At 38.2% G+C, this 24,560-nt stretch overlaps 1 long non-coding RNA gene across 3 annotated transcripts in view; it reads left to right on the top strand.

Moving 5' to 3' along the window:
* LOC121107432 overlaps window positions 1–24,079 on the top strand; it is a 32,568-nt gene extending 8,489 nt beyond the window's left edge. The window contains exons 3-5 of one of the 3 annotated variants that reach the window (XR_005841581.2): window positions 12,151–12,319; window positions 12,849–13,109; window positions 20,812–24,079. This is a non-coding gene — a long non-coding RNA (uncharacterized LOC121107432). Of the gene's footprint in view, window positions 1–12,150; window positions 12,320–12,848; window positions 13,110–20,759 lie in introns of all 3 variants that reach the window. The other 2 variants (XR_005841580.2, XR_005841583.2) reach the window with 2 other exon arrangements.
* Window positions 24,080–24,560: the final 481 nt, after the last annotated feature.

Here is a 24,560-nt window from a genome sequence, read left to right as displayed (position 1 = left end):
TTTGAGAATCGATCCCTCCTTCAGGGCAGGAGCAGGGAAAATGGCACACTATATGCATTAGGGAAGTGTTGCTTCTCTGTGGAAGTGTCTATAAATATGGTATGTAATTATTTTATCTGCTGTGAACTCGTCAGTATCATAACAAAGGAAGGCTTAAACTTTAGCAATTGCTAGATAAAGTACCCAATACCCATGATAATAAAATCTGCATAAAACACACACAAACAGATATGTATGTAACTATGTAAAGAAATGTATGCATGTGCATACACATGCAGACATGCAGTCTTGCAGTAATTAGGAAGTTTCACTTCTCCTTAAGACTGAGCACTGCCTGCACTCACTGCTGGCATCCTGTGAAGCACTTAATCACCTGCTGCCCTGTGAGCATATCCACAGGACGAGCATAATCATCGAGACCATTTGCATTTAGTCTTGCACTTTGCTTCCCTGCATCGTGAGCAGCACGTTCAGAGCCCTGATGGATAAAGCCCTAAACATGTATCCCAGCAAACAGAGGCAAACAGTTCCTGCAGCTGGCATTCCACTTTTTGATAACACGCTTCTGAGTATTAAGGTTGGGTTTTCACTGTACAGGAGCCAGGTTTTATGCCTCAGTGTTATGTGCTGTTGTGCACCTCTGTGCACAGAATGCAAACGACTGTTCAGACAAACTTTGCAATTACAAGTGTGTATAAAAGGCATCTACATTAAAAGGCCATTTAAAAATGTTTTCTAATGTATAAGGCTTTCGAGAATGTGGAGAATAAACTTATAGAAGAAGAGTGACAGGAGATTACCAAGTTTGAAACCAATTTGATATGAGCCTCTGCATTCTAATGCTTTTGACTAAATTATAAACACATTGTCTACCTGTTCTCATTGCAGAATATCTTGAAAGTATTTAATAGGCGGTGCTAATTGCTCACATTCATAGTCTCTGAGGGCTCCTTTTGCCAGTATCTGTCATCTTCTGGAAGTGTCAAGCACTGAGGGATTCAAAATTTATTCTGACTCTTTTATGACTTGCAGTCCAAATAGAGATAATAAGTCATAGTTTCTTTTCACCAGCTCGTAGTAATGTAACCTTTTATTTATCCATGATATTAGGCAATTAGAAAGCATATATCTGTTAGGCTGCATATTTTAGAGCACAATAGCTATATGCAGATTAGCTTAGACATTGCTTTCCTTACAGACGTTGTCCTTCTGTTTCATGCCTTTTTGTTATTTTTCATGCATCAGAGACAATTTCTGTGTGTCACGGGGAGACCATAAAGCAGAAGGTTATATGGGTCAAAGAGGGAGATGACAGGAGTATGGGTTGATATTTTAACAGTAGGTACTGGGAGAAAAGGTTGCATTTTGATTTAAAGAGAAAGCTATGACAAGGACTATTGACATTTAGGTGCCCGGAAGAAACTATGGGTGGAAGATTGCATTGCAATTTTCAGGTAGTGGTTGTATTCTTCATATTGTGGGAAAGAAAACAACTAACTGGTTTGGCTGGTGAGTTTTAACATGTGAAGCCAGATGGAGGTAGTCTAAATGTACTGCTTAAAAATAGTAATTTCTGATCAGTTCTGCCACTGCCATTGCCACTGGACCAGATGCTTTGTGCTATGGTGTTGAGGCTGTCTTGGGAGCTCCTACAGTACTGGGCTTATACTGGGTAATACAAAAGAAGGAAAAAAGTTAAAAAAAAAATTCCCAACTCAATGGCAGGCTGTAGTCAGCTGAGTATGGCTGTAAGAAGAATGCTGGATTTGAATTAATACACAGATTAAATGATGTATAACCTATAAACAGCCACTGAGAAATCCTCATTCCTAGTTTAACTGCTTTAACAGATTTGTATAGTGAAAGGTCAGCAACTGTTAAAGTTCTTTATGCTACAGTCCTTTGTCTTCCATAGGATCACTTTTTCCTTTGTGCTTGCACTAAAAATCGCAACAGTAAGTCACTGTGACAGTAATACATTTGTAAAACATTTTAGTGTGCACACAGTGCTTGTAGGAGGATGGAGAGCATTACCTGGACTGCTAATAATCCACTGTGTTTGGCTTTAGTCCTGAAGTCCATGTGGGGTCAGAGTTGTCCTGCTGTCTGCGTGAAGGACAAATGATGAGCATTTGGTGTCAGTTTGAGGTGCAGAAATCTTACTACTGTTAGCATTGCAAACCTCAGTAAACAGTCTATACAGAGATCAATGCTTTGTGCTGTACCTGGTGTTCATGTGCTGAAGAAGTTCAATACTAAGTCTTTTCTGTTACTTAGCTAATGCTAGAACCATAACTCATTCCTGGTAGTGGAGTGTACTTATTATTTTCCTTTCTAACAATTTCCTAAGTATTTACTCTAAGTTTAGGATCATTATTCTGCTGAAAGCAGAATAAACTGTATTGACTAGTTTGGTTCACTTCCTTCGATTGACATTTCCAAGCTGCTAAGGTGCAGCAATCATACTTCTTTGAAGATCTCAAAGTTACAGAAAGGCATCTCACTTAGCCTTTAGATGCAGTTGACCTTATGATGAGATGAGTAATGAGAGAATTAATGTTATTTAATCCTCCCTGTGATCATCTAAGGAAATTTGGTGCAGCACATTTTCTCTCTTTGCTTACTCTTTATATGAATTACTGAACCGAGTTCTGAGTTGTTTTCAGTGCTTCAGTTGTGACATTTGATCATGAGTAATGAAATGCCTCAGAGTTTCATTAATAACAATAATGATTAATTGGTAGAAAAGCACAAAATGGTTACAAATATAAAACCTTGACCTCAGCAAACTTAGGTTGAATTCATCAAGCAGACAGGTCATGGATGTATCTCCGTGTGACACCACTGCTGTTGGTACTACCCAGCTGCCTGTCGATCCACAAGTGCCTGTAATCCTGCCACAAGGCAGGTACAACACCAGCTGTGAGCTGGCACTGCTCCACAGCTAGCAATCTGCCTGCTGATCGTTCAGGAGAGACTTTGACTCAAAGCTCCAGGAGTGGGATGCTCAGTGATGGGGGGATCTCCTCCATGCCACTGTAGTCTCAGACCATGGCAGTGCTTGAGGTGTGCTTCATCTGGATGCAACCTTTACCTCAGCTCGGGGACCGGGTGTGTAAGTGCTGGTGTGAGCACACACTGCTGTACTGCACTGAGTAACACTTTGCATCCAAAAAATTCAGATCCAGTTCTGCATACCAATTTTGAGTAGGGACTTGAATTTGCATTTTCCACATGAGATGGGAATGTTCTGGCTGCCAAATTGCTCTTTCTCTTAGAAAGACAAAATATCCTTAGATACACAGAGATTTACAGGCTGGCGTTCCAGGCAGAAATGGGTGGGTGTCCCTGCAGTTGTCAGCCCAAAATCAAATCCTTTTCCTGTGCAGTGAGGCCTTAATTGTCTACACAGCTTCTGAGGATCTCTCAGAGGTACTCCCACACAACTGGGGATGAGGAATGGTTGGGGACAGTGCTATGTCAGGGTGGAACTGTGCTCTGGTGTGATGAAATACATGTGGCAGAGAGATCAGAAGTGTGGCAACCAGCTTCTAGTCATGACCAAGAACATCCCAGAGGTAGGTGCTGTCTAAGAAACACATATAACTGTGTGTTACCGACACTACCAATGTTCAGTTAATCACTGCATTGCTCTTGGATGAATGGCAGTCCCAGGCCCTCCAGCATGTCTGCTTTTCCATGTGCTCGATCCGTATGTTTGTGCCATGGCTAATTGGCTGTACTTGGTCCCTGTCTGTGACTTTCTTGGGCATGTTTCTCAACCCTTCCTCCTCTGAGTCTCCTAAGCACCTCTGTGTGTCTCTAACGCTTACCTGCTGAGAATGACTCTTGTGTTATCCATGAGGCAACCTCCCAGGAAAGGTGTTTATGTCAGTACTTTCTTATTACAGAGATGAACAGTATTATTTTCATGAACAGGTGTCAAGTCCTAGAATAATGATAGGCCCTTATTTTTTTTTAAACTATATTTGTCTTTTTCTCACTCTGCAGTTCTTTAGTGAGTCTGACATTGTTTTCTAACTGAGCAGGTGTTTTGTTTTTGTTTAGCAAAGTGTCAGGAGCTGTCAGCACATGATTCATTGATATAATTTTGTGATTATATTATCTGTGCAACGAATTATAAAGAGCCGTGAAGACAGGTTTGAGCAGAAAGTGAATGGAAATGCTATGGTGCTGAAGTACCAGAAGTAGCAACAGAAAAATGGCACCTGATGGCGCTTGTGTGAACAGGTCTTCAGGATATCATGGAGTCCATACACAGCTTTTCTGACAGATCAGAAGACAAGAGACAGTGAGTAATTCCTAATAAACAATGCATAAGGAACAGGAATTACACTCTACTAATAAAGAATACAGAAAAGCCCATCCAAAACAGCGTGTCACCTCCAGCCTAAGAATAGCCAAGAAGATGTGATGAGGACTCAGTAGCTCCATCCCTCATCCTCTATATCACCCAAGATGGGAAAAATGACCACCTAGGTGCCTCCATTTTGGTGCTTTTGAGTATATGCACACACATGTGAAATGACTGAGTGAAACTGACTTTTTTTTAACATAAAGCTGCCTGTCTCACACTCTCAAAGTCTTGTGTGAAGTTTTTCCACACTGATGGAACTCTTTCCTACATTCTTAATTTCCTACTTACATCCACAGTACTTTTCCTGTTTGGATTGGGAGTTAACATGGATGAACTATCATACATGTATTCACATATATCATTTTAAATTGCCTAAATTAATGTCCTCCAAACTATAATTCTGTTCTCAGATACTGCTGTCAGTTATAGCATGTCTGGCAAAAGCAGATTTGGCAGGAAAAGTCTATTGCTTAACTGTAACTATCTTGGGGAACTGTAGTAGGAATACTCATCTTTGCCAATCAGTGTAAAAATTCCAAAAATCTAAACTAGTTAGATTTTATGGCATTAGCATTAGCTCTTCATTTATCAATTTTGTTGTACCAGGTCTTCTTCAGTACTTCTGCAGGATATATTCAAGCTTTTTGTTATATATTTACTGTCATTGTGCTTCAGGACTGGTGACTTTTTTTTTTTTTTCAACTTCTTGTTTCTTAAACTTTATTAATAGTAGTGTGTCATATCCATTGCATCTTCCTCAAGATGTGGTTTAGCTTTCCCTCAGAAGATATGTGACCTTTGCGCAACACGATTCTATATCCTTGAGAGAATTTGAAAGATCCTTGCACATGTGGGTGCATTAGAGAAGATACTAGCTAAAAAATGTTTCATATGTTTGATAAAATATCAGTCCTATTCCCTGATATTATAACCTGTACATAGTGGTGATACCAAATGCTGTGGCCTGATTTCGTCTCAACTAGATGTCACAGGGCTCATGCTGGCTGTGCCCTTCTTGAGCAAAAAGTAATCAGAGTGAGAAGTGATTGCTTGCTCACTCTCTTTCTTGCAATATAGTTATAATAATAGGAGTGAATTGCTTCAGACCACTTTTTCAGCGCAGTGCTCAAGGCTGGAAATGCAGCTTTACTGCAAACTTCATTGCTCTCCATCATGTGTACATGAAACCATATTTGTGTCAGTGATTAATGAGAAGTGCCCATGACCACCGAGGAGTGTATAACTGGTCACACATGCCAACAGCCCTGGCCTATGTAAATCTCTGTTAGGACTGAGAGAAAGCTGGCCAGCCAGGTCCCACCTGTCCTGCAGAAGAAGGCAGCATCTGGCTGATGACTTGTTCTGCCACAGCTGATTGAGCACATAGCTGTATTAAACCCCAGCTGTAAAGTACTGTACTGCTAACAGCTTGCCACACTTCATATTAAAAAAAAATTAAAAATAAAAAAAAGAGAGAAGGGAAGGGAAGGGAAGGGAAGGGAAGGGAAGGGAAGGGAAGGGAAGGGAAGGGAAGGGAAGGGAAGGGAAGGGAGCTTTGAATATCATATTGAGGCTCCCTGTATGAGGCCTTGAAAGGCAAAATCCTAGCTCCAGAACTAGCAGTAGATCTCACATTGTTCTGATCTATTAGAACGTTGGCATGTTTGTTGACTGACCCTGAGCTGGACCTGGCAATGGACAGGGGGATTCTTTCTGTTCCAGCATGACTGACATTATTATGTCAACTCTGGAGAGCGTGTCTCCTCCTAGGAATGCATGTTAAACAAATGGGGATCCTGAAGCTGGCAAAGAATAGCACCCAGGGTAACAGTCTCTCTTTGTAACTCACACCCAGGGGTTCTGTAATGCATTTGATGTTCAAGGTCTCAGTTCTCACGCAGTCTGCTGGGAAATGCTGTGAGAAATTCTGTAGGAAGGTCAGAAAGGTAAAATTTTAGGCAGAAGTAGAATTGCTGAAGTGAGGTTGTTAACTATTCAAGCATTCAAGAGGAAAAAAGATAACAAACATTTTGGAAAGGTATAAAACCTTAAGGAAAAAATAAAACTGGTAGTTTGGCCAAAGGTAAGCCAAAATCAGGGGGACATTTAATTGAGTCAGTAGTTATCAGTGTTAACAAAGCTGGTGGGGACAGCAGCTCAGCGTCTCCAAGGATCCCTTCCAGGCAGCTGCAGAGGATGAGCATTTCCAGCATGCAAAAGCCTTTTTGGGGTGGTAAGCATGATGATTAGCTAGAGGAGACATCAGCAGTTTTTAACAATAGCCAGGAGGGGGAGTATGAAGGAGTTGTACCGAAAGTCCTTCCGTAGTAGATGGGACATTTAGCATTGCAGATTCCGAACATGCTCCACGTGCACACCTGAAAGGTCCCTCTTCGCTCTCAGTTTCACCAGATCTCTTTCTACTAAGAGCATATTTATCCTGCATACTGATAATCCACTGTAAGATCCTTCTGTTTTCACTTGATTTGTTGAGCAGCAGAAAACCAAAAGCCCCTTACCCGTTCCATGTCAGGCTGCACGGCGATGGTTGAAGAGGGTCTCTAACAGCCACAACAAAGGTAGGTATTTAAACATTTGCCAAGTCCTATCAGAGGGAAATTTATATTCATAGACAATGTACACAATATCTTAACTCAGTGTCCTGTGGACCCATCAAGACTGTCAGAATTTCCACTCTATTTGCTACAGCTGTTTTTGTTGAAGCTTTCCTTGATTAAGTCTTACTTTCTCAAACTTACCTTCATACTGCCCCCAAAATTCATGTCAGTGCTTATTTATGTAGTTAGTTCTTGTACAGGATATTATGTGCATCTGGGGGATTTCTTGTAAGAGATTTGCATGGCTGTCTTCAAATTGGCTTCATTGTTGATATTAGAATTAAACACTACCTGAAAGAACAAAAGTGAAATTCTCATCTCTAAATATTCCTTCCCATCTAATACATAGATACTAATAACTAGTGTTGTCAGGGATAAGAGATGATTACACTGATATGCCCGTTTTTTAACTTCTCATTACTCGTCAGTTTGCAAATACAAATTTATTTTTGTCTTTATTGATCTTAAGTTTCATTATTCTTGTCACTCCTTCAAGTCTCCCATTGTTAGGGAATTATTAAGTCACCTTTTGCTCTTTTTGCTGTGAATACAAAGAGACTATTCTCTACAGTGGTCTTGGTTTCTTGTTTATGCCATTTTGTTCTTGAAAATCTTAAGTCCTTAAGTTTGCTGTTTTTAATTTAGATATCCAATTTCACTCATTTATATTCTCCTTCATTTTCAGATTTCCAAGAATTGCAGTACTCGTGTTGCCCACACATCTAATATGTAAAATTTCTTAAACTTTCATGAGACATTATTGTCATTTCTGACAAGGTATTGACCAAAGTGGAAGTGATTCCCTCTAGAGACTATCATTTGTCATTTGCTCAAGAATGAGCAAATGATGAGAAGAGAATGAAATGAGAACTAGAAACTTATGAAGGACTGCTTGCTCTGTGGTTTCAGACTCTGTGACCCATATTTCCATAATTTATGATGTCTGAAGATAAAACATAAGAATATGTTTTCCTCATCCACAAAATCTAACATCTTTTGCAAATGTTGTGGACTTTGGCTGTACTTTTCCATTTTCTTTCTGAATACTGATAGATTTATACTTTCATTATTTTGCTATTGAACACATAATTAGGAAAAGAACTTGAATGCGGTACTATAATAATATCACTGTATTATTTATATGAAAATAATTTGCTTGCTTTCTAGGGCTAATGGAAATCTTATTTGATTCTTAAATTATTAAAACTTACCTACACTGCCAATACTTGGCTAACAGACTTTGTTATTAGGTTTCCATACAGTGTGAATTTTTAACTACTACAAGACTGTGCTAGGGCTTGTAATTAGTTGCTTCTTGTCAACCAGTTTGTTTTTAATTTTTATATATATATATATCCACAGAAGTATATTTCAGAGTAAAAATGAGTGGATTTATTATGACCTTCCTCAACCCACATTCTGGATTACATGATAATTTGATGCCAGGGAGGGACTTCTCTTTTTAAATTAATTTCAGTAAGAGCTGGTTATTTTTAAGCAAGAAGAATGTGTTGAAGTTGGGGAGGGTGTGATAAATTCTTATGCTTATGGAAATCCAAACCAAAATGTCATTTCGATTCTTCCAGGAGGATCACTATTTATCTAAGAAAAGTAAAATGGTAAAATAATACATTTGAACTGCATTGCATTACTGGCAACGCCGAATAATTTTTATTACATTTATCCTTGGGTAAAACAGGCAGACAATTACTACAGATTACTCAGTTGCAAGCTTATCCTAAGCTTGCCTGCAAAGAGTTGTTCAGTTACTCATACTTGTTATACTATTGCTACGTACATATATATATATGTGTGTTCATAGATGCAGTTATAAGTATACACATATGTAAATGCACATATTCATTAAATAGAGAAAGAAAGAGCATTATGTGATGCTATTTATAAGATGTTACTCTTATAAACAGATATTTTTTCTTCCTTGAATGTAAATGTTAGGTACCCAGAAAATTCAGTTTATGCACCTGTAGTACAGCTTGTTATTTGTCTTTAAGACTGCATGTTCAGCAGAAATGTGTCCCTGTCTGGCTTAGAGACAAGGACTTGTACAGCTCAGTCTTCATAATATCTATGCTTTCGTTAAAAATAGTCACAGGTCTATTGCTCCACTTCTCTTTTTTCTATGCCGTATTGTATCAAAATGGGGTATCAGGTCCAATTGCAGTGTTACCTCACAGCAGTCCATGTGACAGTGGCAGATGTCAATGTTTAATCACAGAATCGTACAGGTTGGAAGGGACCTCTGGAGATCATCTAGTCCAACTTGAACTAATGACAGCACTCAATGTAGAAGTACATTCTAGGGCACTAAAGATGGACCAAGGATTCATATTCTTCAGGGAACTGATTAATTTTAAACTTATTTCTTTCCTTGTGTCTATATTTAGTGTAAGAACAAATCATTTTCATATAATTTTCTGTTCTGGTTACAATCTTAAGAGTGTCAAGGGACTGGATAAATGGATAAATGTTCTGCTATTTTCTCTTTATTATTATAATTTTTTCTCACAAGATTGAGAAAAAAGGGAGAATATAATGAGAATAAAAATGCACGGTATCGAAGCATTAAAATATGGTGATAATTCATTCCTGTGACAAACCACAGCAAGTACAGAATGCAGTGTAAGATATATCCATTCTCCTGACAAAACCTGTAGAAAGTGTGGGAAATGGTATAAAAGCAATTTACTCCTATGACAATTGTCCTACGGCAGCAGTCCATGTCCCATGTTCCTTGCGCCAGCGTAGCTGTGGATCTTTTATTTAAAAGTGCTCATTAGTTCAGATTTATTTCTGAAACAGCACTGTTTTGTGCATCAGCTGTTAGTTCTACTTTAAGAATATGAATATCAGTTTGCCTGTCAGACTATTTAAATGAAAAGATATCTTCACTCTGCATTTCTAGGTGTTGACATGGACTGAGTGTTTTTTATGGTGCAATCTAGCAAAGCTAAAAACAATCATGTTTTGACTTTTCATTGCGTGGGTTTAGTTCTGAAGTACTGTATTATTTACATCAATGAGAGTAGTAATAGTTCAATTTAGAATTTTGGTCCTCAATTTAATCCCACTGCAGTCTCTGAGATATGGAATAATAGGGGACTTTTTTCCTAGCAGTGTTGGTGTGAGATTTGTGGGCTTGAAATATGTCACTTGAAATTACATGTCCACAGAAAATTTAGCAATAGCAAACATTCAGATAAAAACTATTAGAGCACAGAGCAGTGTCTGTTTCCCTAAATTGACTTGGTTGAGTTTTATGTAGTTTTACTAAGAAATTGTCCCAAGAACTTTACTGTTAGGTGATCAACTAATAAATAGCATGCAATAAACTTTGTTTTAGATAATGTTTTCTCAGTAGCGGATATCTCAAAGTGCTTTGCCAAACTGGCTGTAATTGTCTAGATGGATGTTGCTGTAGCCTCAGTAATAGCTTGCATGCTGTTGGTTGATTAGAAGATTTTCTTCTGTAGAGACACAGGGTTACACAGACCCTGGCCTGAGAACCATGAGGTAGCTGAGCTCTCCTTTGGGCTGGGAATCAAGGAGCTGGAACAAAGGTATCTAGCATATGCTGAACAGCCAAAGCCTGCTTCAGAGCTGCGGAAAAATAGAGGTTGTGTTAACTCACAAATGGTTGTCATGAGATTAACTTGAAAGAAATCTAAATCTAGTCATCTGTCACCCTGAAGGCTTCACGTAGTAAGGTATTTAAGGTAGCTAAGATTAGAATAACTTCATTTGCAATTTAAATTTGCTAGCGACTATTTTTTGAGAGCATATACAAGAGTCCCAGGATGCGTAGTGCAGTTCAGCAGCGTGTTATACTTGGATGGTATTAAGGTAGTGTTTCTCAAACTATTTTTTGCTCATATCTGGCTTCCCTCCCATCAATTTTTTAAGGGAAGGCTGGAGAATACGTACATACGTACAGAAACCCCATACCCTGGTTTCTGTTTTGTTTTGTTTTGTTTCCTTCCCCTCCCCCCCCTCCCCCCCCCCCCTTTTTTTTTTTTCCAGGGAGGCAGAAAGGCTCAGCAGTGCCCACTTGCAGCTGTTTCTGAAGGGCTGGTGCTAAGCTGGTCCTTTCTCAGCTGGGTTCCCTCAGAGTCCTGGCCCCGCACCTCGCAGGTTGCTCTGTACACTACAGAAGAAGTCTATGGGATTTGTTTAGGAGTTTGGATTCCAAGCAGTTAAAAAACGGTGCAACGCTCTGTGTTGCAGAACTTAAAATTTTTTGTTCTTGAACATGACTCTGAACTGCTGTTGGCCCCATACCAGGCAGCATTCACAAGCTAAGAAAGTTTAGTTTGCAGTTTAGAATTGCAAATCATTAATTACTCATTCTCTTCGCTGCTTTATCAAGAAGACTTGATGGTATGTGGTAGTGCAGGACCCAAACAGAGACCAATTGTAGTTTTATTTCCTGATTAAGTCTCTGTTCCTGTGTGCTGGAAATACATAAACCAGTGTACTCTTGTCTTTATCCTACCACAGGCTCTCTGATTCTGAGCATGGTAAATCCATCCCAGGTGATTTAACTGGTAGAAAGTATACCAAGACCTGGGTGCTCCAGATGGCACTATGAGTAGAAGTAAAGTTTTTACTCAGTATAGGTGGTTCTGAAAGTGAAGATTATCTTTGTACATAATCTTGCAAAAGTACCACAGAATCAGTTCTAGCCTACTGTAGTTATGAGCCTGCATGATAGGAACTGCGTCAAGTGGAAAACATTACTGATGGGAAAGATTCATCCACCAATATTTGAATAAACAGGGATTTTTACTGTAAGAAAGAGGATGCTACCAGTATAACAGGATTATTTCAGCAAGTCCTATTTCGCCCCACTATCGTGAGATCTATGAAGACGTCCAGTACACTGCAGTCACTGCTAATATATACCACCTCATTTTTGTCTCCAGACTGCCTCTGGAGCAGGTGTTTGATATGCTGGGGCAGGTGCCTAAATCCCAAAAGCAGTTCTTTCTCCACCATAATGATGATTATACTTTGCTAATATTCAAAATATTGATCTTTAAGCCCTTCCAATTGCTTTAGATAAATGATCAGTAATGTTTGTACACCATTTTTAGTGTGGTCCTTGTATTATTATTAATAGCCAATATGTTCTTTCAGCTACAGCTCCCGTGAGTCAGACTTGTCCAGTAACCAAAGGCAGAATGCAGGCAGTACAGTACAGCACAAAGCAAATGCTTTTAGAGGTCACACCAAGGATAACGCAGGACAAGCAATTGGCTCAGGAGCTGGAGAAAAGCGTCATGAAAAACAGCCAAGTGAGAACAGGGTATGAAGCAGGACAGAATATTCATTCCCCAGTTATTATGACAGTGTTTAGACTGTTTACTATAAAACCCATGATGTATGAAGATGTGCTTGTTTTCCAAGAAAGAATATGTTTGTGGTAACAATGAATGATGATTGCCTTGTAACAGTGCAGCAATTGCTAGATGCCAGAATGTAGACAAAGGTGGTTGAATTTATTTAACTTCTCTCAGGTAGACAAGGAGTCAGACAGAGCAGCACCTTAGACTGAAGATTCCAAATTGCTAATGTCTTCCACAGGGTTAACAACAACCACTAAAATTATTTTAGTCAGCAACTGGAAAAGAGGTAGTGATTGTGAGAAAATGTTAGTCCTTAGATCTTGAAATTGATGTCCCTAATTTCTTGGTAGAGATTAGACAACGGTAAAACAGTGTTTTTAATCTCAGAGCTTCCCTAAAAATCTACTAACAGGGAAACGCTATAATGAAAATCCATATCATGCTGATTACATTGTCAATAGTAATGAAAATGTTTCTGTTGGTCTTCAGGGAAGTGGGTTAGATGTTGCAGCATCTCTACATCGAAGTTGCCAGCTAAGTGCATTTTTTTCCTGGAGACCTGCTAAAACCTAACACGACAGTATGTTCCTTCTGTGCGAGATGAAACAGCGGCACTGCCAGTAGGAATATGTCAACATGGTAAATTTTCGCCTCTCTGGAAGTGGGCAGCTCGATGATTGCAGCCTGACTGTGACACCGAGGAACATTACTGTCGGCTCTGCTACTTCAGACCAGAGAGGAAATGCAAAGGTATGCCAGCCTAGGTAATCTTTTATGTGGTTTTAAAATTCAGACAGTATTTCAGTCCTCTTGAAAGACAAATTGCATGTCAAAGACATCACTAAGTACTAAATATCTCTGTGATGGTGGCTGCTTTTACCACAGTTCTAATTTGGTTCCAGTAAAACAGATGTACACACTAAACATTTGCATTTACACTTTCTCTGTATTTCCTCGTTAGCAGGTAGGTCTCTTGAATTAGTATCTGCAGACACGTCTCCTGAAGCTGATCTGTCGTGCCTATCTCCCTGCAATGGCTGCATTGCTCTTTTTGTATGTCCATTAGAAGGTCTGTCCCTGGGGGAATGCTGTGAGCATGCTTTCACTCCTACTATTCTTATTTTTAAATTAACTTTAAAAAGATTTTTTTACAAAGGAAGAATATTAGAACAGAGAGCATTAGAAATTACATTTTTCATGTTACTTTTCAAAGAATACATTAATAATCTCATAAAAATATTTTGCACTTCTGTAGAAATTTGCATTCACTATTCTCAAGCGCCGTAAGACCACTTCCTAATGTATGTATTACAGAAAAGTAACCAGACAGAAAGTACCAGAGTGAGAGAAGGAGAGGTGTAAAGTTTTCCCCAGCTTTCCCAGAAAGTACTGGTGTCTTCACGTCAGTGCCTTGCTGAGCGTGAGTGAAAACATATTGCAGGAAGCAAAGCTGTGAAAGCGCTTTTTAATCCAGTTGCAGTAAATGATGTTTGGTGGTGGTATGTCCAAGTATGAACAATCTGAACAGAGTCTTCATGGTCCACAAAAACAGTTGTGTCTATGCAGCCCCCATAGAACTTGGCTCTCTTGTTCTTCAAGGAAATAGGCATGTCTGCAAAATGTCACTCAGGGCCTTACACACACACTTTTAGCCGTATATTATAGGAGTGACAATGTGCTCCTTAAAAACAGATTTTGGCAGCTGAAGTTTGGGGAGCATGATGGCCAGAAGCCACCTCATCCTGTAACAGGAGTCATTGTAACCACTGAGTGGATCACACTTCTTCAGCAGCAATTTTCTCAATGGAACAGCTTGATTTCCTCCCACTACGTTTGTAATAGGTTAAGACTGGGTACAAGAAATAGACTTTATTTCAGCAACCACATTTCAGAGATCTTTTTTCCGCCTTGTCTGTTGTTGCTGTTAAACCTGGAACTCGTACAGCGACAATAATAAGGCTAGGTTTTTGGAGTAATGTGTAACTGCTGAAGGTGTGGACCCAGATGGATAATTCTGACATAGATAATACTATTTCTCTGCTCTGTTAGAAGCTGAAAAAGTTCAAAAGTTTTTCTCCTACTGCTCTTCTATTCAGGGGAACTGTGTCTATTTGAAACTGGCTTGGCATAACTCCTGATCTTCCTGGGACATTCTGTATTTCCTTTCCAGTTTTCCTTAATTCTCTGAAACTTGTATGTATATGAATATTCACAACTGCTCTACTTTTTTAGGATTTGAGAACTTCTACATTGTACTCCTTCTGTTGTGTGTTGTCAAGCAGACTGGATAGAAACTTCCTTGTTTTTGCTTAGCATAAGTTTTCCTTGTTAAACTCAGACAGCTCTGAATACTAGCAACCTGTCACTTCTCTACAGAATTCAGAAATCATCACCAAATTTATATGAGCTCCTGTGGAACTTATGTCAGCTTCTCTGAATTTCCTTCTGGTGGTTCATTAACTGGGAATAAGAACACAAAAAAACCAACCAAACAAAAACCTACCCAACCAGCCAAACAACCAAAGTCTACTAGCCTATATTTATTTCTTCCTAGCATCTGACTTTTTAACGTACCAAAATTTTAATGTTGGGTTTTGCACATTTATGTATCATCAGGAAGATAAGAGATAATTCCCAATGTCCAGAACCTAATCATAATTCTCATGAGACAACATGCACTGGCATTTTTTATCATGGCCATAATTAGGATCTGTATTTAAAACTACTGTCCTCAACTTTCCTCTCAATGCTTTTTTTTTGTTCCAGTAATTACTTAGAAAGCTGCTCATCTCTCTCTCTCTCTCTCTCTCTTTTTTTTTTTTTTTTTTTTTTTTTTTTTGTGGCTTATTCCTCAGCATTATCTCTCTAAGTCTGATCTTTTACCCTTAGTAGGTCCGGATCTCTGTATCCTGAGAGAGGTTGTTGTTCAGCTGGCAACATCTCTTTGGTTGCCTGGAAAACATTTGCTGTTTTTCCCTTCTTACTGTGAGGAAATTAATTTCAAAAGCTTAATTACCTGATTGCTACCTATTATACTTTGTATATTTTTTGCTAAATGGAAGATTTAAAACACTGTTTTCACTATTATAATCTTTACGGTGATCATAAAAAGAAAAGAATTGTGCAATTATCTATGAAAACAGTGTCTGCACTATTTTCCTCACAAGTAATTCTACACTTTGTGGCATATTTTGAATGTTTCTGTGGAACTTAAACTACTGTTGAGTAAGTGTTGATTGATTACTACAAGAACAGGATTTTTGGCAAGAATTAAGCTTAACATTGGCAAGTTGCTTGATAATTATTAGAGTGTGAAAACCAGCACAAATATAGTCATTATGCAGGGAGCTCAGTCCCAAACTATATTTAAAGTGATGCATTCCTCTTGGAAGAGTTTCTAGAAGCCGGGGTTATGGTATTTAGTTTGAAATATAATATAAGAATATGTATTTTTTGTAATAGTTTTTTACTGCTAGAAGATGTAAAAATTATTTAAATTGATTTCAAAATGTGTAGGATGTCTTCTTCAGCTACCTTTGTTGCTAAACTGCTTCCTGCTCCTCTTCTTTCACTTTGGCGATTCTGCTAAGATATTTGTTGGAAGGGTTTCACTTTATTTTTGTCATTATTGATTTAATTGTAATTTTATATAGAGATTTCAGTGAAAATAACCATTTACAATTTAGTAGAGACTTTTTATTGAGAAAGATGAAATATATTTACAAAGTAAAGCTGGAAGTGTTTTTATCTTAAAATAGAAGGAAACTTTTCATGGTAAAATCTCAGGGAAAATATCATGAAAATGAAATTAAACAAATTAGGTATAAAACAGTATCTAATTTTGTGATGGTATCTGCAGGAAAAAAAAGAAAAAAAAGATGTAACATTGCTGTCCAGGAGAGAGTCTAGTCTTGCAAACAGTGGTTTTTGGACACAGAAATTCACTGCATAGCACTGTTTTGGATTCTGCTTGTTTGTTTGTATGTGTATGCCTTTTTGTTTGTTTGTTTGTTTGTTTTTGTTACAGCAGGAGTTCAGTTTTATCCAGCCAAGCATAACTTCTTATATGAGGGCTGTTCCCTCCTCCGATCTCCTCCACCTTCTTCTGTTCTGCATCTTCTGTCTCCCCCACCATATTGTAACCTAACTTGAATGAGGAAACAGGGATCTTTAGAAGTTACTTAACATCTCTTAAAAGACTTCCTTGAAATGAGACACAAACCTTTTTAGATGTCTTTTTCTCTCCACTAGTCATTGGGCGAGTAACTCAAACTTTGACATCTAAATGACATCACATTATAATTATCAGTGTCTGAACTACATAATGTTGATGCCAGTGCAAATCAGAAACTACCACTGGGAGAAAAATTTGTACAGATGCAGAATAACATGCTCCTAGAACATAGGATTCTCAGGATTCAGATTCATAGGATGTAGTAGGTACTCACTGATGTACTATTTTAAGATTTAATAGTTCAGTGGTTTCTTGTGATATGAAAGGGTAGATAAATAAATATAGAATTGGTTTGTTATGGTGGCATAACAAATTGTACCTTGCACAAACAGTCCAGGATTTGGAAAGGAAAAATCTTGTCTGAATGTCTTAACATCTGGAGAATTTCAAGGCAATCTAGATCAACATATGGATTTTAGAGCACGTAGGAAAATTTGACTATAAATAAAAAGATCATCTTGACATTGAATGTGACGGTTGTATGAACCAGTGAAAGCTTCTGAATTCATTAATGGAATATATAGAAAGGTTTTGTATTTTCTAAATTCACTAGATACTGCTACACTTGCCCATGAAGATTTTCATTTGTATTTCCACCTTCATTTGGATTAGACATGAGGTAATGTTCTCTTCAGAAATCCTTGTATTCTCAGAAGATGCTGGTCTTGGCTTGACCATCTTTAAAAAGAGATGGGCTAACTGTAGAAAAGCACATCAGCTAGCTCTGTTGCTATCAAAAAGAAAAGATTAGATGCAAGTGACTGTGTGAGGATTATTCAGTTTTCCAAATAAATGGAGTAACTGAAGTATCTCCATTGTGATCTGAGGTTCAAAAGTCATTAAAACTATGGAACCCTGGTTTTCGTGGAGAGGGTTTTGTTCATTGCAGATCATTGCCTAATTGCACTGAGACAGTTGAATAGGAAAATACTGAAAGACATGGAGAATAATGCAGCTACTTATGCAACCATATTGTCAGTACAAGACAATGGGGCCAAGTTTTTGTTTGTTTGTTTGTTTGTTTGTTTGTTTGTTTTTAAACTATATACATATTTGCTTACATTCCCATAGTTTTACTTTGGATTTCCATGGCATACCATGAGGTACCATCTTCAGGACTTAGCTGACTAAGATATTCACACACATTCATTATGAATTGAATGCATTTGCTATCTGTTCACCAAGAACACACTTATGACATACACACCAAAGGATGACAGATTTGTTATAGTAAGAGCATATATTAAGACTTGTACGTACTTTGATTTTCAGACCTTGTATAAGTTAGCTTACATGTGTTAACCATGTACTTCAAAAGAGTGCATGATTTGACTTGCATGCAATGTAAGAGCATTCCTGATATGAGAAAAAATGCATTTTATGTAAAAGCAGTGTTGAGATCCAGACTGGTAACATAAACCAGACTTCTAGGCTTGGATGTATGCTTAAGCCTGTGAGTTATGCCTTAGTCAGAAAACAAAGTGCTAAAATGTGGAAAGCTACAAAAAAATTACCATATAAGTGGAAATTGCTATCCTCTTTATATTTGTCCAAACTGCAGAAAACAGTGTTAGCTCTGAGATGGGTTCAGCTTTCATGCTCAGTATCTTGAAATCTGAAATGCTTTTGATTGAGTATATTTTGTCACTGTTTTAAGTCTTAGAGAGACATACATTGCCCACTGTATAACAAAAGCAGTGGATCAGCTAAGTGTGATTAGAAATTCTATAAGCAAAACTGACAAAGGCCCAATTCTCTTTTGACTTTATAGAGACACTTCTTTGACTTAATAATTTATTCCCATGTAATTAATTGGGGGCAGGACAGAAGGGCACACTGGGAATTTCATTCTCCTGCCTTCATAAACAAGGAACTGATTATGACATAATGTGATTCTCGCATAATAGATGATTGTCACATGTGTTGCAAAACCTACTATTGTGTCCTCCTCTATATAAGGCTAGAACTGACCCAATGTTTCTATTTTTAGCACTGAAATACAGAGCCTAATTAGTGATGTCCTTATGCATTATTCCTATAGTGGAGAAATAACTCTTACAGAAGGCTTCCACTTTATAGAGCATATGTTTATTTAGTCTTTCATAGCTATATTATCTAACTACTGCTTTTATGGTTCAGGCCACAGATTATTAATTGAAACAGTAAATTAAGCAATCATCTTTGGTTGCCATAGCAAAGCTACCCAAAATATAGTTGCTGAGGAAACCATGCTGAGAATATACACAATAGATAACCTGATAATGTTGACATACAGCTTTAAGACTATGGTGATACAAAATATACTTGCGCTCCTTCTGGGAGATTAAATATTGAATCTGATGCATGATTATTCATTGCTTTTAGGAAATCTTCCTCCTGCATGTGGAGATAGAGCTTACTTAGCTACCAGATATGTTATCTCTCTCAAAATCTTTAGACCAAGTAATGGTTTTTAAAAATACTGCTTCATCAAGGGAACAGAGACACTTTGGAAAAAGATTCAGATCATAAATGGATGAAAAGGGAATAAAAACCATCATGATGAATACTGCTTTTGTAATCCAAACAGAGCTCTACAACAATGCAAAATAATAATAATTAGAAGATATAATTTTTCCTTGCTGCATTTGGTTGCTTTATTTCTAATCATAAGAAAAATGTTAAAATGACCTCTCACTACCAAGATGGGATCTGTAGCACGTACTGTACCTTTCCTGGCAGATTTCAGAGCCTCCTTGTGTAATCTGAGGGCATTGTTCCTCCACTGTTAATAAGAGTTTCTCAGCGTCTACCATGAATGTTCATTGCATCAGCTTAAGCTATGTATTGCTTGTCCTATGCATCATGGACAGGGTATTTCATTCCTTTCTGCATTCCATCCCATCCCTCAATGTACAGGAAAACTGTTCCCAAGTTTCCAAATTAATCATTACTCCTTTAAATAACCACGATCTTCATTGTTTTTTCTCAGTACTTTTTGTTTCATGCTTAGATTGCTAAAACTTCCTTGAAAGTCTGTGCCCAGAAATGGATTTCATTTTCCAGCTCAAACCAAATCTGTGATAGACAAAGCAAGGGAACTATTTCATATCTTCACATATTCCTAATTATAAACTCTAGCATATCTAGCTGTCTTTTTCTTGAGAATAAGACATTGTTCTCTCGTGTTCAGCTTGTGATCCACTGTAATCCCAAAGACACAAAGAAGGAGAGCTACCTAAATCAGATGTACATCTGCATTTGTACAGTCAGTTATTGCTAGGAATAGAAACTTGCTTTTTTTGAGATTTTTTTGAGAATTTTTTCCTGTTCTTGTATGGATTATTTCTCGTTTGTTAATATTTAATCTAATGATGCTAACCCTTTTTTGTTTGCAGACCCTTTTTTATTTGTCTTATACAAATGTAATAGTAATTATAATTCAATTCTTTTAAAAAGCATTAGAAGCCTTTTGATTTAATCTTCAGACTCTTAATGAAAATACTTTTTGCTGCTAAAGCCAAGACACACTACAGCAGAACTTCAATATATCCTTCTGTTTTTGACAGCTATCTACTAGCAGCTGTTAGCCTCCTGTTGTCCAGCCAGTTTTGCATCATGCAGGATGGTAGGACATCCAGCAAGACCTGTCTGTTCTGCTGGGTTGTTTTCCTTAGACATTCAGCCAGTTGAGACTTCCCTTAAGGTCTTATGCTTAATTTTAATCTCTGTAGACAAAAACCCCCTTAACTTATTCTCTCTTGTCTGTAATCAGCTGCTCCTCATCACTGTACTCCTAGTCTTTTTCTTTTTTTTTTTTTTTCTTCCCCTCAACCTTTATTAAACCTTGTTTCACATGATTCAGTTTTCTCCATATTCAGGGTCTCCAAGCTATGGGATAGTAGCTGAGTGTACAGCGCAACATATCTTTGTTTGCTTACTCTGTCAAAAAGCTATATCCTTTAATATTGACAAGTGAGTCATCTGTGTGCTTTTCCACAGAATGTATGCTATGGCTGTTTAGTCACTTCCTTAATCATGTAGCGAGATTTCCAGCTCTTCTTATTTGGTTTCACGCTTCTTGCGATGATATGCAGACAATTAGGGTATTTAACAGATCAATTCATCATCCTCTCTCTCTCCTGTGCTCTATTATGGATAGATTTATTTTTTTCTTCTGTTTCCAGACTCTTCCCAAGGCTGATGGTGCTGTTTCCTGTCTTTCCTGTCTCACAACAGATTGGCATGTGACATAAGGAAGATTCTCCTTTTGCCCAGCATCACAGAGAAAATGACTGTGGAAGAAGTCACGTTCCTCCTGACAATGCCATCTGCATGACTGTGCATCTACGGACCCACATAACCCCTCCCCCCTGGGACCTTACAAATATTGACCTGGGTTAAGCCATGGTTGGTCAGGAGGGGGCTGATGTATGGGAGGGGCTGGGGACATGGCCAGGACAGCCCAATGCTCTGTGGTGTCATGAGGCAGGTATGAGGCTTTGCTGGGAAGCCCAGAAGGCAAGTCAGGACCATGATCAAGGCCATCAGCATCAAAGGCCAGGTGCAGTCAGAGCAGCAAGGTGCCTCCAGCAGGTGGGGGCCTGAGCTCTGTGAAGGTCCCACCACAGCTGAAGACCCAGAGGAGGTTGATCATGACGTTTTCTCACAACGTGGCAGTTTTCTGTGAAGCTGCATCCCAGGTTACATGCCTGCACTAGATCAGGACAGACCTTGATTACAAATGCTTCAAACCTGGAGGAAGACTACAGGGAAGTTAGAGGCAGCAGGTCAGTGATGGCTTGTTATTGTTCCCATGTCCTGCTGTTATTCATAGCGCTACCTTTAGTGCTCTTGTGGATGAGAAATAGCAGACATGAAAACCCTGGACGTCTTTTAGCTACATCCTCTGATTAACCTCCTGGAAGCTGACACAGTTCTTTGGTTTCCAAGTGATGCCAGAGTGGAATAAGGGCCAACCCCATGACAGGCCCATGTTTTAGAACAATGAATTAACGCAGAAAACTAGTCATCCACAGATCAATCAGAAGCCTTAATAAGAGTTTTTAGGAGGCTGAGCTTAAGAGATTTTTGCCTTGATTCTCCCTAAGCAAAACCTGGGTAGTCTGGAATGGTTCTGAACTGTGTGAATGGGTGATGGATGAAAGATTCCCCAGGTACTGTGTACAAAGCAACACCACTGACCCAAATGGTTCCTTGAAAGCTAGTCTGCTTTATCTTGTCAGTGATCCACAGATAATAGGTATCTGGGGTATTTTTGAACCAGGTTTTCCAATTCATAAGGCAGTAGGGATGCTCTGAATTGCCAAGTCTGGGCAAACTTTGGCACATCTTGAAGCGTATTTGAAGGGCTTAAAGCGATGTCTCACAGACTTTTATTGAACTTGTAACAGATTGAAAGGAGGAACAGTAAGGAAATGCAATGGTTTTGGGCTGGGGGAAGGCATGAGTGGGAGGAAAATCATGCAATGCTCAGCCAGATTCTTAACTGTAGAAACAATTTTCAGGCACAGAGGTAAAGAAAACGGTTTCACATTTTCAAGCCTTGCAATAGCTGCACAATGTTCTATCAAAGTTTCTGAATTGCTGCAGATTCACAGTAGACTATATTTACATTCGCCTGCTAGAGTGTGAAGTAATCACACAGTAATTTCATAAGCAAACTTAAAAACATTAACAGTTCTAATTTCTGAGTGATAGCATATTGATAGTTTTGTTTCATGTAATTAAAAAAAGGCAGAAGGAAAATTTCAAAGTTAATTGCCACACTTTCATATAATGATGTGTTATGGAAGTAAGAAACTTAGCCTTGAAAACTAAATAAAATCTGTCAGTGATGGAACTTGCTTCTGAAAAACGCTTACCTCAGATAAGACATGTCTGTTTGTTCAATCCAGTTAGCGTGCTCCCCCCAAACCCAGTCTTACCACATTATTGCTTCTTGTTTCATGTTTATGTGCTCCCAAATTTAATTCTTATATTACAAAAATGTTATTAAATAAGCATAGCAAATGAATGTATTGCTTATCATACTCACATTACTTTTTAGAGGTAGCTCTTATGAGTGAACCACAGAATGAGAAAGATTTTGTCCTTTAGAGAAAGCCTATGCAAAATGTAAATTTTCGTGGATCATTTAAGGTTTTTTCTTTTTTTTTTGCCAAACTGTATTTTCAGAAGCATAGAATGCAATTAAGAGGTCTTGATACATTTTAGCAACTTGTGGATGAATGGTTAATGAATGCTGTTCATGAATTGTTATTATTCACGAGTCCTTGTTATTCATGTCTGGATTCTTGCTTATTCAACTGGAACAAGATTAGTTCAGAACATGGACTGAGCTCACCAGTCTTCAGTGCATGCTGTGTCTTTGCAAACAAATTTCCGATTTTTGAATCATCCTTGTTGTGGTGAATCATTATGAATCCCAATGTGTTGCTTAGGCTTTACTTACACAGCTTTTGGATACCCCTTCAGTGTTTTAACAAGAAATGTAGTAACTACTGTGCCTCTCAATAACAAGTGACAATTCAACAGCATACACTTTCATAGCAGTAGATACCAACTAAGAGAAAATAGGATTGCTGTATTCTGTCAAGCTAATAATGTGAATGACAAGTGTCACTCTTCCTTAGCATCCAAAGTGGCACAGCATAGCTGGCACACAGTGCTTGTGCCTGGTCACATGAGACATTTAGGTAACAGGTGGCCTGCATCAACTAAAATAGATGTGTTGGAAAGGTTGCATTGAAATGCATGCTGCATACCTCTTTCTCCTAATCTTTTCCCATTGCACAAGCACTTTCTGTTCTATTAAATTCTGTATTAAATGAACATTGTGTCCTATAAGAATTACAGCAAGAGGAAATTATTCTCAGTTATCACATTACAGAAATGTAAAGCTATGAAAAATAACGACAAATTATTTTTTCATGATGTTTCTTCATAGGAGGCTGCACTTACTGTTTTGCATTCATAGTTTCAAAGTTGTGCCTCCATTACATTACAAAATGCAGGTGGCCTAATTAAAGCCAAGACTTATTAACAGTCGAGTGGGAAGATCAAATCGTAATGAAAGAAATATTATGAATAATATATAGTCATTTATACGGAGCAGAAGCTAAAATAGGTAGGCAAATGTTGAATTAGTTATCTCAAATTTATAGAGAGCACTTTTCCCCATTTGAACCTTCAAAGGACCCAGTCTGTAATACACCATTCATGTTTATTGTAGCCTCTTTACCTTTTAATCTCACCCGTAGTTCTGTTATTCTTCAGTGTATCTACTTAAAGGAATGTATAGGCCTTAAAAAAACTGTGTTCATATGCATCCTAAACACTTAAATGGTACTGGAGGCTGACCTTAGGCAAAGCACAGGCTAGCATATTCTGTGTGCATGTGTTGGTGGTGGTGATTGACTGACCGAGAAATAAATACATTTCAAAATGGAAACAGAAATAAATGCTTCAACGTTGAAACCTCAAACTGTAGTTGGGTTCATTGGCATGCCATGCAGCCTGCACATGTGTTGGAAATGCATCTGTCTCGCTGTATTCTGAAAAGGTTTGAGAAAAGAAGAGAGGCCTCCTCATTTTGTGGCATGTTGGATCCTGCATCTATGTTTCACTGTGATGCCAGTCATGTTAGAACACGTGGCAGTGACAGGATGTAAAAATGCAAAATGCCCTTCATAAGCCTCTCTTTTACTCTTTTTTCTTAAAAACAAAAACAAAAAAACAAAAAAAACCAACCAACCAAAAAAAAAAAAAAAAAAAAAAAAAACAAACCCCGTAACAGATGAGGTAAACATTTAAAAATGTACAGAATGGGCAGATTGAATTCTATAAAGAAAACTGTCATCAGTTGCATTCAGTGCAGTGTTTTAGAGCTGCAGTATTTTTTTGCAGTTATTTCCCACATTTTTCCCCTCTGGAATATTTGTTGGACACAGTCCTGCAAGGACATG

Source organism: Gallus gallus, chromosome 1 (genome assembly GCF_016699485.2).
Source record: "Gallus gallus isolate bGalGal1 chromosome 1, bGalGal1.mat.broiler.GRCg7b, whole genome shotgun sequence".
NCBI classification, from domain to species: domain Eukaryota; kingdom Metazoa; phylum Chordata; class Aves; order Galliformes; family Phasianidae; genus Gallus; species Gallus gallus.
Note: the sequence above shows the minus strand (reverse complement) of the source record. Positions and strands in the feature narration are given on the sequence as shown.